Source organism: Balearica regulorum, chromosome 2, assembly GCF_011004875.1.
Source record: "Balearica regulorum gibbericeps isolate bBalReg1 chromosome 2, bBalReg1.pri, whole genome shotgun sequence".
In the NCBI taxonomy this organism is placed as follows: Eukaryota; Metazoa; Chordata; class Aves; order Gruiformes; family Gruidae; genus Balearica; species Balearica regulorum.
Genome location: NC_046185.1, coordinates 106658535 through 106673829, shown reverse-complemented (window position 1 = coordinate 106673829; position 15295 = coordinate 106658535). Strand labels below are relative to the sequence as shown.

The following is a 15295-nucleotide window of genomic DNA, read 5'->3' as shown; positions in this document are numbered from 1 at the left end:
AGCAGCAAGCAGCCACTCAGACACAGGGTAACAGTTTTAAGCCCTTCCATTCTGACCAGCCTGAGGTTCTAGATCTCTCCAATTTACCCCTCAGCTCCTAATTGCCCAGGCCAAATCACCAGTACTCAGTTTTCTAGAAAAACGAAGCATCTTGGACAAGAAGAAAGTTATGACCTTGAACACAGAGAAACAAAGTCAAGAAAAAGAAATTTTTAGTCCCATCATATAATTTTCACTCACATATAGTATTCTTCTTTATGAGTGCAGACCACAATGCAAATACCAGTAGCACTTTAAAAGCAATGCCAGTATGAAGAAGCCATGCTCTGAATTTAATTGCAATTTATACATAATTTAAAGATATTTTACACAGGCACACTAGTTTAAGGGAGTCTTACAATAAATTAGAATCATGCTATAACTATTTATAAACACATTTGGTTAATGTGTAAGGAAAAGGGATGCACTCACTCAGCAATGGGAAGAAAAAGTCCCAAATGGAACTGAACTGTTCTGAATGTTCATTGGGAAGATCTCAGTTCAGGTAAGGTTTCTGATATCTCTATGATGATTTATGAAGGTCTGTAAAATCACCAGAGTGATTAACCAACACATTTAAATTTTGTTTATAAAACCACTAGTACAATGAGCAAGTTTTAAGTAAATTGTGTTCATCTTACATACTCAGGACTCACAAATACATGCTTCATTGCTCCTATCCTATGATCTATTTACTTGAATTTTTCCTTTCATGGAAAGAGACCAATCAAATATTTATATGAGATGAATTTTATAGGCTCAGATGTAACTTCATAATCTTCCTCATCCTTTTCAACACCAGTCAAACTGGTTAATGGCAGTTTTCTGTATTGACCCCTCAGCCTGGAAATAATTATATAACCTAAGATGGTGGAGTAGTTGTGCAAATGCTCCACATCCCAGTTCTCTGAAACTCTAGCCATGAGCTATGGAATAAAACTCAACAGACTTCAGTGTTGTAATTGTCTTGATGTGAAAGCATAGGGTCTCAATCCCTTCTGAGACAATGGAATTAACAGAAGCCACCCAGTAACTCAGACCAAGTTAAGACTATTGTTTTTCATAGCATATGAGAGGATTTTGGATGACCTTTGGGTTTCATATTGTAAAAAAAAAAATCCCTCACACAACTGCTCATTCAACACATTTCTTTTTTTCAGCACAAATAAAAATATTTTGGTTACAGTTGGTTCTTGCATGCAATTATGTCAAGCTAGATGTTGAAACTCCTCTTTACATGCCTCCCTGGCACCTGAATCATTTCCAAATTTTTAGCTGATTAGAGCCCACAGTGTTCCTGCCAGCTTTACCATGCATTCATCCCTCATGCTCATTAAAATGAAACAACCTATGAAGCAGCATAGATTTGTTTTCTGAGGGTTTTCTACTTCATTTTGTTGAAGTGATTGGCTCCTCTAAAATTTTATCGGTTATAGCCCAGTGTCTATGAGAATGCCATTGTTGTGGTCTTTAACTCGGATCTGATATTTCAGATAGTGTTTAGAGGTCTTTTTTCTAGTGACACATTGAAAGTTGTGCAGCATAACATTAAATGAGAGATACAGGACTATTCTAGTCTGTGATTCCCTCCTTTACAAATGTCTTTTAGACGTTTAAACTCCAATTCTTAGCTGGTAAATGGATCCACTTCTTTCTAGTAAGTTACTCAATATAGCCACAACCCTGATACTCGTATTGTTGGCTTTTATTAATGATGACAACCTGCAAAAAATTTAATACCCATAGAACACTACACTGTTCTTATTGATGGACTGTACACACACATATATTTAATTATATCAATATAACTATATATAAAAGGTCTTTGCTCTTTTTGTTAAGAGTCCTTTAGGGGATCAAAGACTCTTCTTCGTCGTTCTGCAGGGCTTTGAAGTGGGTGAGGTGAGTGTTGGCCCAAATCCTTGATGTCTGTTCCACCGTAGAGGTGCCACACACTGGATGAGGAACTAGGCTGCACCTTTCCTCCAAGGGTGGTGAGGTTACTCTTCTGGTGTGCTCACCCCTAGCAGATACAATCTGACTCATCCCAGACTGCTCCAGAAGGACTTTGGGCATTAACATCCCTTCCACACCCCTTGCAAAATTTCTGAAGGCTTTACTAAGGGAATGTTTCCCGCACTAGCCAGTATGTGCATGTTTATGGCGTTCTGAATTGGAAGTGTGAGTTGGTTAACTGGTTGACTTGGAATTTCCATGTATCTTGGAGGTGACCTTAAATTGCCAGAGTTGTTAAAAGGGAAAAGAAGATGACCTAACAATTAAACAATGGTGTTCTTATTCTAGTATCCATTTCTAATGCAGAAGGGAGAGCAGCTCAAAGAGTTAAAGAACACACATCCATATACAAAAAGCTAGCACCATATTGGATAAAATTCACGTATTCCTCATTCATGAGCAAATTTACAATGGCATTACAGTCATGAAAAATGTAAATGCAGCAAGATAAAAGAAGAAGAAAGGAAGGCAAAGCCAGAGTACATGAAACAGAAACCCAGCAGCTAATATTTGTTAAGACAAAATCAAAACACATAGGCTAAATAATCTATAATTGCACATGCTTAATACTAAAGCACATGCTTAACTACACTGGTAAATTGGCTGGGAATGTTTCACATTTTACAGGCTTGAGCCCTTAATGCTTAGTGATAAACACAAATACACATCTATTTCAGACTCTTGTCAGTCATTCATTCTGACAGTTATGCCAGTGTTTTAATCTCCCATTTCTCCCACAGCCTCTCCATGTCTCTGTTGGCATCCTGGTGCATCAGCTCACATGCAACTTCTGGCTTGCAAAATCTCTCAGTTTTTCATTCAAGTATCTCCTAGCACTCCCTTCTTACACTAATGTGCAAGATGACTCAACAATAAACACCCCACCAATCTGAAACTGAGTCACTGTGTCTCTAAATGCCAAAACCAAATCATTGCCTGAACATATTGCTGCAAGCCTTATTCTCTTCACCTTCATCAGCTTGTACAGTTTATTATCCTCATTCATTGTGTCATATCTAAAATTAGAAGGTAAGCTCTTTGAGGCATGGGTAATACATTTCCCCTCTGTTCCATAAAGAGCCTACAACAGTTTTGATAAGTGTTAAAAATTTAATTAATACAACAAATGCCCTTAAAATAGTGAACAATAAACAACTCTGGTAATTCTTTTCCTAATTAAGTTTTTTGTTAATTCTTCCCACTCAATTCTGTCAACCTTTCAAATAAAAAATCCCACTTCTCTGTATATAAACTTAGGTTTTAAGTTTAATCTGTTCATGTTATTGTTACCATCCCATCTGAGCTAGTTTCTTCCAGTTGTTTGTTTTACGTACATAGAAGACATTGCTTCATCTGTTATCAAAAAAAAAAAAAAAAAAAAGTATCAGGATAAGAAACTGTTAGTACTAAAAGACACTGAATATACGTGATTCTTACTGCAGCTGTTACAGTCCAAAAATATTCGCTCTACCAAGCAAAACACAGTACTGTCAGATTTTGGTCCAATAATACTTTTGAAGAGTAGGATATGCACACAAATCAAACAAATACCAACTTTTTGAACATTTTTTGATCCTGACTAAGATTTCAAATACTCCAGCCTTGCTTTTCACTGCTTTAAAATTAATACATACATACATAAAGACATAAATAAAAGAATATATAATTTATGGAGGCAACTTTAGCATGGAATAATTTAGCTAAAATCAAGGCAGTCACTTCATCCTGAAACATTCTGCTGTGTTAAGAACATATTTTCAAACTACATCACCCATAGCATATTAATTACTGTAATCTAGTTAAGAGTAGGAGTTACCGGAATGCTATTAGTACATCAAAAGTAATGCAATACAGTCAAGTGAGCTGGAACTAATCAGCATAACATACATTATAGGCTATCGCTAGAACAGATTTATTTTGAATACTTTAATATCTTTGCACAGATTTTCTCATGCAACAGTGTTTTTGCATTTGAGCCCAAACATTTCAGATCAATCAGTTAAGGAATCTTTTCAGTTTCTGAAAGATTAGAGTATGTTTGTTGAATGTACGTTTCTTTTCATTGCTACAACTGGAATTTACCTATAACCTATAAAAAAAAATTGTCCTTAGGATGTGACCACATAGTTTCTGAATGAGTGAGTTGAAACCCCAGAAAATAATGGTTTATATTGGAAACACTGACTCAACCTTTAACTATAGAGGCGTGAACTGTTACCTCTGTAATTACCGGTCAACCTCAATCTTTCCTAATTAAAGTTTTCCTCTGGTGGCATATACTTAAGGCTAACCCTTACTGTTTATTCTACAATATATGATTACAATGAACCCAGTGTAAGTTAAATGATGTAGTTGTGTCTGGCTACATTCAGCAACTTGATAGAACTTGGTAAATAATCAAACCACCTCTCCCCAAAACCTATGATGTATAGCAACTTAATACTTCCTCATTCACAATGCATTATCATAACATAAAAATGCATTAAACATTCATCAAAGTATGAATTCATCAAAGTAACAATGAAAACCTGTAGCTTACCTGAACAAGAGTCTCCTGTGTCCTAGGTCAATTCCTAAGTATGTTCCTTTCTTCTATGAGAAATTTCAGAATTCTACTGAATTACGTCAAAATCAGTTAATAACATATGGAGTATGAAACAAAAAATAAACACTTCACATTTAATGATGAAATTCTTCTGAGAATTTTTTTAATAAAATTCTTCAGATTAGCATTGCAATAAAGCCTAATATTTTCAGGTAGTTAGAGGCAGAAACATCTATTATGATTGCCCCCAAATTTCCATCATTAATCATTGTTTTTTTCAGTTATTTATAACTAGGTCAAATATTTATCACCCGGGCTGAAACTTCCCTGCCTCAGGACAAACTTTTCAACTAGACTGGTTCAGTCATTTCCAAGAACAAAGGGTTACATATTGTAATTTGCCCTTGGTTGTGTATATGCAGGAATCATTAATTGCTTGTACAATCACATACAATTTACCACTAAGGACCCTTGACTAATTCAGGGTACAAGGATGGCCAGGACTTCTTAGGGGAGCAGTTATTTCTTTTTACCCTCTTTATTATTCAGTGTACATCTCCAGATATTATTTACTGAACATGGGGACTGGACGAGAACATTTGAGTCTAAGAGAACTCCTCTTAGACATTTTATATAGTGTCTTGATAAAACAGCTGAGTGCTTCTCCAGTATTAATCTTCTGAACTTCTGCAGTGAATGAAAGCACTGTTACTTTCATTTTACTGATGCACAAGGATTAAGATTAAAACATCTATATATAACCCAGTAATTGTATGTCCAAATTAAGATGTCTGCAGTACATTTCTTCAAAGCGTTAGCACTATGTACTACTGCATGTTCAAAATTCAGTTCCCATTGGCTTTTCTTGCAGCTCACTTTTCATTATCAGTTGCATCCATGTATCTTGCTCGCACTGTGATGCAGAGTGAAATACATGGAAAAGCCAGATTTGTAGTGAACAGCTAAAAATTAGGATAAACCAGCTAACCAGTGGTAACTCAGTGAATCCAGGCTTGTATCCTGAAGCCTACAGAAGAACCTGCTACAGAACAGTCACCACCAAGAAGTATGTTCCAGGTATGTATATATTTCCATTGCACTGGAGCTATGCATATTAATATCAGTTGTTGAAGTGTATTACACATAAATGTATTAATTGTAATATCTTTACGTAAAGGTTTAGTGATTCCAATTAAAAAAAGTTTTACTTCCCATCCAGCTGCTTCATAAGGTCAGTAATTACTTTAACTGGGGTACGTCAAGCACACCTTAGGTCGAGGGAAGTTATTGTCCCACTCTGCAATCACACTGGTGTGGCCTCATCTTGAGTACTGTGCGCAGTTTTGGGCGCCTCAATGTAAGGACATCAGACTATTAGAGTGTGTCCACAGGAGGGTGACCAAGATGGTAAAGGGTCTTGAGGGCAAGACTTATGAGGAGTGGGTGAGGTTACTTGGATTGTTCAGCTTGGAGATCAAAAGGCTGAGGGGTGACCTCATTATGGTCTACAACTTTGGGACAGCAGAGGGGGAGGTGCTGATCTCCTCTCTCTGGTGACCAGAATGAAGCTGCACCAGGGGAAGTTCAGAATGGACATTAGGAAAAGGTTCTTCACTGAGAGGGTGGTCGGTCACTGGAACAGGCTCCACAGGGAAGTAAGTGGTCACAGCACCAAGCCTATCAGACTTCAAGAAGTATCGGGACGACACTCTTAGTCATACGGTTTAGTTTTAGGTAGTCCTCACTGGAGCAGGGAGTTGGACTTAATTATCCTTATGGATCACTTCCAACTTGAGATATTCTATGATAGTATGATTTGTTACAGAACCTACCATAGAAAAAATTTGACACAGGGAGAGGAGGTGTGGTAATTTGCATATTATATGTTCTTTTTTTCTTGCAGTGTGGCACAGAATTGTTTATATTGCTTTGCCTGAGGGAATGACACAGATCTTTTTATGTCAGTTACCTGCCCACCTCCCCCTCCCTGAAAAAATAACATTATTTAAAAAACAAACATTCATATGTCAAATAGATGCCACTAGAAAACCCTTATCAGACAAAAAAGATCATGCCTAATAGAAAACTGAAAGGCAAGTTGCTGAGAGAAATTCCTTCTGAGATGAGAGAAAAGTTGTTGACAGTTTGCTTTGAGGGATTAAAATGAGGTAATACAGTTTTAAAACTCTTACATATCTAAGATTTGTTTCAACAAGTTAGTTGAGCCTTAAGATGTGACTAGGAAAAAAGTCTGAAAAAAATCAGAGCATAAGTGGGAAATCTAAATTTTCAATTTTGTTAAACTTCCCCCTCTGAGAGTTTATGTTCTTTTTCTGCCTGATAAAATATGCCCAGCTCTATACTGGAGTGGAACAACACTGTCACCTGGTGGTTAAATTTACTAGTAGTGTTCAAGCAAATCCAGGTAGAAAAAGGCCTCTACTAAACACTTTGCAGAATCTATCATCTAAACAGCTGAATGAATTGTTGAGATTCACGAACAATTTAATGCTAAAAACCCAATCATGATGTCATTCATTACAGTGAGTGGCACTAGTATCATGGCAGTGGGTCAGGAAAACAGTAACTAAGTACTTTGTAATGGAAAGAGTAAGAAGTTGGCTCTAAATGATTCTCCCAGAGATTGATTCTGCTGCTTTTTATTTGAACTAATCTTCCAATTGAACCAGATAAGGTATTCCGGGGGTAAGAAAAAACAGATAAACACAGATATACACACCATTTTTCAGTGTAAATATGACAGATTTTGGCTATCAATGGCTAAATAAACCAAGAATAAGGAAAAAATAGAAATTAAACATTATCAGTGTTTTAACTGGTACTAAACCAGATTACATATACATGTCACTATTTCAGTTATAGAAGGCAAGCCCAAAGAAAGATACCTTCATTTTGGAACATACATAGATGTGATAGCCCTTAATCCTGTAGAAGTACCTTAAATAACATTTTGATGATCTCCAGTTTCTGCAATATACACTGATCAGTTTTATCAATGCAGCAGAAGTACAGTATGTATAGCATAGCTTTCAATTGCTTAATTTTTAGAAAATCCAGTTCCTAGATATTTAAAAAAGTGGAATCCTGAATTTGATTTTATAACCTCTGGGAGAGCTGATAACATTCACGGTTTCTATGACAAGGAAAGAACCCTCTTTCAGTTCTTTAACCATTATTATGTTTTCTCTGTTGCTTCTTATTCTTCGTTTGGGCATAATATGAAGTAATTGATGATTATACTGTTTATGACCCTAGCCTGTTCACTCTTCTGGAGAAAATTCATGTGCATCCAAAGGAGATCTCTACTAACAGAAAATCCTGAAGTACTGATGGCATAAAATTATATGTTTATTAAAAACCAAGAAGGCTGTGAATAATTAATTCCAAGACATTGACTCCCATGAAATGGCATTTCTACTAATGTTAGAAAAATATCACTTGATTCTGCTATACAGGAACTTCACATCAGTCAGAAACACAACAGCGCTTTCAAGGTGAGCTGACCAACAAGAGGCATGGGCCTCTTGTTACAGAAACCATACTAGATCTTTAAAATGCTTTCCTTTACTAAACAATTGCAGTTTTCTCTTGCTGTAAGTCATTTTTAGGCAGTGGCTCTGTGAACTCAAGACTGGACACCAATGTCTGACTAGTTCAAAGTTACTGCAGGTAGGTGAGAAAATACATCAGTAGGAGAACTGATGCTTGGAGGTCTCCATGCTCAAAGGGTAGACCAGATGCAGTGGACACACAGGTTCCTGTTACCTCTTAAATTTCTCACTCCAAGATAGATTCAGCCATTTTTATTTTTCCCCAGACTCTTGTCAATTCTCTAAAATAAGAAAACTTTTCACATGCTGCAGAGAGGCAACCTTGAGCTATTTGAGGCAACATTTTACTATTTCAGTGCTGTTCCTCTGTCCTGTAACACAATTTCAGAATAGACTAGGAAGAGTTTGTTATACTTCATCTTGGATCTGCAGGGAGATAAGAACTTAAATATTTGGAGTGAAGTCCAATGAACTGTGCAGAAGATAAACACCCACGTTACTTAGCCATAACTGCAGCCAATCAGGAAATGTAAATGGCATGTTTTCCATTTGCTTGGGTTCTCTACAATGTGTGCAATTGACTGAATAAAAGTTCTCTTAATGGAAACACCTCCTCTGCAGGGTGTGATTTTTACCCAAATGGATGGCTGACCAAACAGTCATTCTAGCAGAGCTCCTTAGAGTATCAACGTATAGGTGGTAAATCTTTATTAATGAAAAAAATAACTGATGGTCATTTCCTACAGCCTGATCACTTTGATTCTTTTTCCTCACCACCTATGGGACTAGTGTGGGTTCTGACTCTGGCTTCCCATTACTGTCCCTCTGTTCTTTTCGTGCCTTTTCTTTTTGATCTTACTCTTGCTGGAATGCAGAAGAGGAGAAAATAGGAGAAAAGATCATTCAACTTCTCAGTTCTTTTCAGCCACTGAAATCAGATGGGCTTTGGAGAACAAGGGTCAGCAAAACACACAGATGCTTTTTCAGAATGGAAATTTAAACACGATTTTGAAGGTAGATTATGAAAGATATTTATACTGCATTTTTTTTAACTTTTTCAAAAAACAAGCAAAAACAGGGCAAGGAAATACATTTTAAAAGACAGTGTGAAAATGAAAGGAAGCATAAGGCCTGTATTTAGTTGTTCAGTTACTCTGACTGGGAACACTGATTCACCTGTGGAACAGAAGAGCAGATCACAAAAAAATCCCCTCAACTTGTTTCAGCTGAGCAGAAGTTGGGACTTCAGGATACATAACGCAGCACAGCTCATTGAGTTCTCTTCTTCCTATTATCTGGAAGCATCAGGGCTTCATCTAGTGTTCACAAAGAAAATTACAGTTAAGAAGAATAAAACCTAAGCCAAAGCATGATATACTTAACAAGAATATTAGTCCAGACAATTTTCTTTTAACTGTTATCAGGAACAATGTCCCATATTTTGTGTGAAGTTCAGACTGGTGGTTACATACATGATTCACAATATTACCCGTCCTACAAAATATACAGACAGAGTGCCTTAGTCTATAGATCATATGCATCTAATCCAAACTGTTCTGAGTGTTGTTCAAGTTTCCTTGATTTTTAAATTAATTTTAAATCAGTATTATCATTTATAATGTATAAATCTATTCAAATCTATGGGACAGTTTAATTTGTGTTTAATTCTCCAGTTCAACACAGCTATGGCTAGTAATTCAAGAGACTTCAGCTATCACTTGGCCCATGATCTCAGGATACATCATATCCCATAAGATAGAATAGTAGTAAAATTGTTTGCCATCTAATCGTTTCGAAAGACCTGAGCCAGATTAAGAATAGGGTACTAAACTGCTCCTGATGATGATAACATCCAGCTCAAGGCCAATGAAGAAACCAAGGAGTACCTTTTCATGAACTGGGTTAGACTGCTCCTAAGATGGTACAAAACATACTCAGTGCTGTTTAGAAATGCAAAATCCAAACTGTGGCAAAGCAACTTGTTTGGGAAGGACTAACAATGCACAGCAAACAGTCTAAGATTCTCATATCTTCCTACAAGTTGCTGATCATAAAAATCTCTGAAGATGCTTAGTACCTTTTCATAGCAGGCCCAAAAGATTATTTTCTAAGTAGGTTAAGATTTAAAGAAAGAAAAGTAACTAAACTCTTACTGATGTCATGATATGAATCAGAGGCCTCAGAATGTATAAAATGAGTACTGCATGGAAAGCCATGTTTAATGATAGGAATGTTAAAGAAGTTACATTTTCAGGTATCCCCAGTTCTAGATTAATTTCTTCCTTGCAAATGTGAAGTGATGCTAGAGTTACCAGTACACCCAGAAATGACTTTTCAACTTGCTCTTATTATAATTGCATGCTTCTATTCCATTAGTACTCAGAATTTTTTTATTTTATTTTCTACCATTTTTTAACTTTTAGTACTAGCAAGGACTCTCTTATCACTTCAGTAGCATCCAAAGAAAGGTAAATTTACTTTTAACTACAATTGAGTGTGGCTTACATTAGTCTTGTAATTTTTTTTAGGAGCAAGCCTAATGCTGATATAGATGATTGGTTTATAGTATTGCACTCTCCCTGGAAAATGTGGAAGGTACATTGTGCTCAGAGATGTCCTAGTCCCCAGAATGAGAATAAAATGTAAAACAATCTGTATCTGCCACACTGTTTTCTCTCAAAATAACTGTGCTACCATTAAAGAACCATCCACCTGCACTCTTTACATCCCTATTACCCAAATGCAAATATGATCATGGACACAGATTTCACACATTGGAAGTAGTCAATACTCCCTTGAGCAAGTGCACTGTAAGCCAGCATGTTCAAGTTTTTCAGTATTTTGCACTGAGGGTCGGCATGCATCTGCACAAGCAAAAACTAGATTAAGTTTTAAATACCAGCAGTGGTTATCTTACTATTTTCAGCAGTGATCTTTTATACAGTTGTGTATAAAGTATTTCTAACCTCAATGTCATCCTCTCCCTGCCTTCCCCTCCCATAAGCTTCTGCAACCAAAACCCAGACACAAAACAGTTTGGAATGAAGTGCTGCTTTCCTTGGTGCTTAAGAGGGTTTACATAAGACATAATGAACCACACTGGGCATCATGAAGGTCATCAGCATAGTTTTTTGGTGTATTAAGTGATACATAGCCCACCAAGTCACAGCACGAAGGAGTAAGGTTTCGTTGTTCTCCCTCTGTCATGCTTAGTGTCTGCAGAGAAAAGGAGCACTGAGGTTGGTTAATTTACCACAGAGATTAGGCTGGATGGTTGCCTTCAGTAAATCACATAATCTATCGGCAGTTCATTTACTGAGGCTTGCTGCTGACTCATGATGAGAAAGACAACTAGGAAAAAGATGCCTTCTGGTTACTTCAGGCCAGCCTGTCCTAAAAATGTTACTTTATAGTATATGAAACTTTAACAGCAAAGCAAAATTCACGTAAATAATTCCAGTAAAATTCCCCAAACTCCATTATTTCAAAAATAAACCTGACAAGGAATCCAGGCTGATTATCAGAATTATAGGTCAATGAAGCTTATTTCAACAGATTGCATAGTAGTACAGCAACAATAACCATTGAGACTACTTGTAAAGCACTGAACTGCATACCCTTTTACTCTTCGGCAAGCAGTCAGTTCTATGAGTTATCTGAACGGCTATCTTGGAGCATTTATTCATTAGCAGCAGAAACAAGAATAGAGTTTGACTCATTAGAAGCTATGCCTGCAATTTTCAAAAAGCAGAGCCTAGAGTTGGTTCTAAAGATCTTCTCTAGACCTTCTGGGTTTTAATGGAAAAATAAATAAGCATAGCCAAGCTACAAAATAATTTAGAATCCAGTATGAGTTCTTGAACACATTTGCTTGCTATTTACTCTGCCGTATTTCTGAAGCAGTAACAGGGTTAATGAAAACATAAAACATATGCAAATGAAAAAGGAATGGTAGAAATGCAAGGAAGTGTCTCACTTAATATTTACACAGCATTTCACAGTTGGATATCACAAAAAAAGTTAGAATCATTTTGAGCTTAATGGTCCTTTCCCCTACACTTCAGAACAAAGCAACAAACCCCAAAGTCATCTGTCACGTGGGAAGAAACAACTTTTTCTTTCTCTTCACTTGCAAAAAGGCAATGAAGATTACGGTTTCAGTTTAGAACAAGACACTTGCCACCCTGCTTGGTGTGCACACATCATGTGTCATGGTCTAAGTTACAACATTTCAGACTACATAGACATACCAGGGCAAGCCTTTCAGCAGCACTGGAATCTATTCAAGGGCCACAATTCTGCCTTGTAGCTAAGTACAAAGGCTGTGTTATATTATGTATTCAGTTCACCTAACTAGTTCCAGACTTGGTCACATCTACCTGTTCACCTGTCAGTCATTTACTTGCACTACAGTACATATGCTCTACAAACACCCAAAAATGAAATCTTTAGCACCATTTTGTGTTAAGCTTATAATGAAGGCATGTCATGTTTATTTGTTATATTCTTCTCCATATTACCCTCAGACTTTTCCCCTCAAGCATGAGCATGCTGTGTCTGCTGTATATCCAAGCTGTCTACTTGCTACCACTAGTACTCCACACGTCATTCTTTCTTAATTCCAGAAATCCATCACAGTATCATAAGAAATTCCTCATGAAATTTTTACCATTATTTTCCTTTCTTCTCATTAATACAGAAACTTCTCTTTCTGGACCTTGCTTTGATAATTCCTTTTGTTCAACAAACAAATGATTTGGATTGGGATTTTCAAACCTGAGTAGTGGCATGTATTGTCTTAACATCCTGGTGCTCAACTTGGAACACTTACAAAGGAAATTTCATTAGTAGAAGAACATCAATTACCTCTTTCTAAATAAATCAGCCTATTTAAGAAAGCTGAAGTTAGGTATCCAAAGTGGAGATATTCATAGTCCCCTTTTTTATTCTGACTCATGGTGATAAATTAAAAAAAAAAAAAAAGACAGCTTCCTTCTTTGGAAATGACTTAGTAAACTCTTCAAGGTATAAATTATGCAAACAATGGTGCTAAATTTTAAGTTACAAATTCAGATACCATAGGAGTATCCAAAAAGAATCCTAGAAGAGATACACACAAACTATTTTCCATAGTTTATTTTAGACTGCCAGAGTTGAGCATATCTTCACAAGACAGCTGTGCTAAATACAAAAAATAAATGCATACATAGATATGTTAGTCCACTAAATATAGTTTCTTATGTGATGACTGGATGAAAAGTCTGAACACTGGAAAAGTAATCCAGGCACTGAAAAAATTAATTGCTAAAGAACTGTTTGATACTTTGTTTCAAAGGTTACTTATTTCTCAGTAATATATCATAGGTAGCTCTAATTTAGGCAGTAGAGTTTCTCATTCTGTTTGTGTTTCAGCTATCACATTTCACAAATAAAAGATGGAAATATTTTTTCTAATGTTTTTCTAAAACATACTAGGATCTCCAGCACCTGACATCACAAAATTGTTGTACAGCATTTATTACCACAATGATACTTTGTTACCATTTATGCCATAAAAGTGCAGGACTAAAACCAGATATTTAAAATTACGTCTGTTGTTCAGCAGTATAAAATACAACAAAAAGAAAAACAAAAATGAAATTTTATGTACAGAACGTTGCAACATCTAAATTCCTTGAACATTCGCTGTTAAATGTACCTGTTAGCTAATTGTTTTTATTGCAAAATTCGTAAAGGGCTCTGGATGCTAATTATAAAATAAAAGTAGTTCAGTTCCTGAAATAAATATTTTAAACTGCTGAATCTTAAATATCAAACAAAGTTAAAGCTGTGTGGTCTTTAATCTTCCATCCCCTCTACTCCACCTCCCCACCCCGCCTTAGGAATGTAACAATGAAATGGGCAATTTTTTCAGTTTAAAATACATCTTCAGCATTCTTGCATTAACAATGCCCTCTCCTTGACTGTTGGTCTACACACCTATTCATGTAAGTACAATAAATCTGAAAAAAAACCCCATTAATAAATCACATAAAAGAACCTGACTACTGTAATCCAAAACACTAATAAAATAACCACTCTGAAAGTTATGGAAATAGCATCAAAACCATTAAAATTAATATTTTTTAAAATAACATACATGCTTAAATATACACACCTCTCCAGCAGTCTTAAAACAAGTATCTTTTTTTTTTTTCCCTCCAAAATTTGTGGTAGACAAATCTTAAAAAGATTGGAGTAGTAGTTTAATTTAGTAATCACAATTTGTCCCAACCCACTTTCTACAAAAACTAGAACAAAGTAATACAAAAATAAACTCTTGGATAATGTACAAATAAAACACACATATTTTTACTTTCTTGCCACATTTTTTCTACCAGCTCCATATGTCAAGAAGGTGCAATGGTATTGAAAAAATTACAAACATGAAAGTTTTTGGCTCTCAGAAAAGAGCTGTGTTTAATTTTCATGGAAATTTTGGCCTGTATGTCCTGTTATTTGAAACAAGACATACATCTTTAGTCACATTTCTACAATATTCTGTGCATGTCGTAATAGCAGTTGGATATCTGTCATCTACATACATATTTCAGACAGAACTACATACCACTTTTTTTTCTAAGGCCAATAGGATACTTCTGAAATAAATATTTGTTCTGATAATTCCATTGATACAGAAAGTACAGCCATAGCTTGAGGGTAAATTTGTAAAATTATCTATTTATTCTCAAAGTAACTTCAAAAGTTTATTTAATGTAAACAATTGCCTTTAGATATGCAAATATTAAGCTATCAGCTTTTCTTTGAAGTCTTAACAGCATCATAGTTAATAAAGTCAAAGGCTGCAGAGTGGTTACAGATGGACATAACAGTATTAATCTCACCATTTGAACTCTCTCAGCAGCTTGCTATCCATCAGCACAGTGGCTGCTGCCTCCCACACTACAGACAAGTCTGAAATCAAGTGAAAAAGCATTAAGAGTTGCTGTAGGAAGTAAAATGCTTTTCACGTTGGCTCCTTGATAACTTTACATAGAAAGCAAGATTAGAAATTGCTTTTCAACAGATTCTAAGTTTCTTTAAGGCACAACTTGTAATATGCTGTTGGTGGTTTGTCTTATTG

General features: G+C 35.9%; 1 long non-coding RNA gene across 1 annotated transcript in view; it reads right to left on the bottom strand.

Moving 5' to 3' along the window:
• Positions 1 to 15295, bottom strand: part of LOC142600765 (uncharacterized) — a 57885-nt gene that overhangs the window by 27071 nt on the left and 15519 nt on the right. Inside the window, exon 2 of the long non-coding RNA XR_012834326.1 lies at positions 4595 to 4670. This is a non-coding gene — a long non-coding RNA (uncharacterized LOC142600765). The remainder of the gene's footprint in view (positions 1 to 4594; positions 4671 to 15295) is intronic.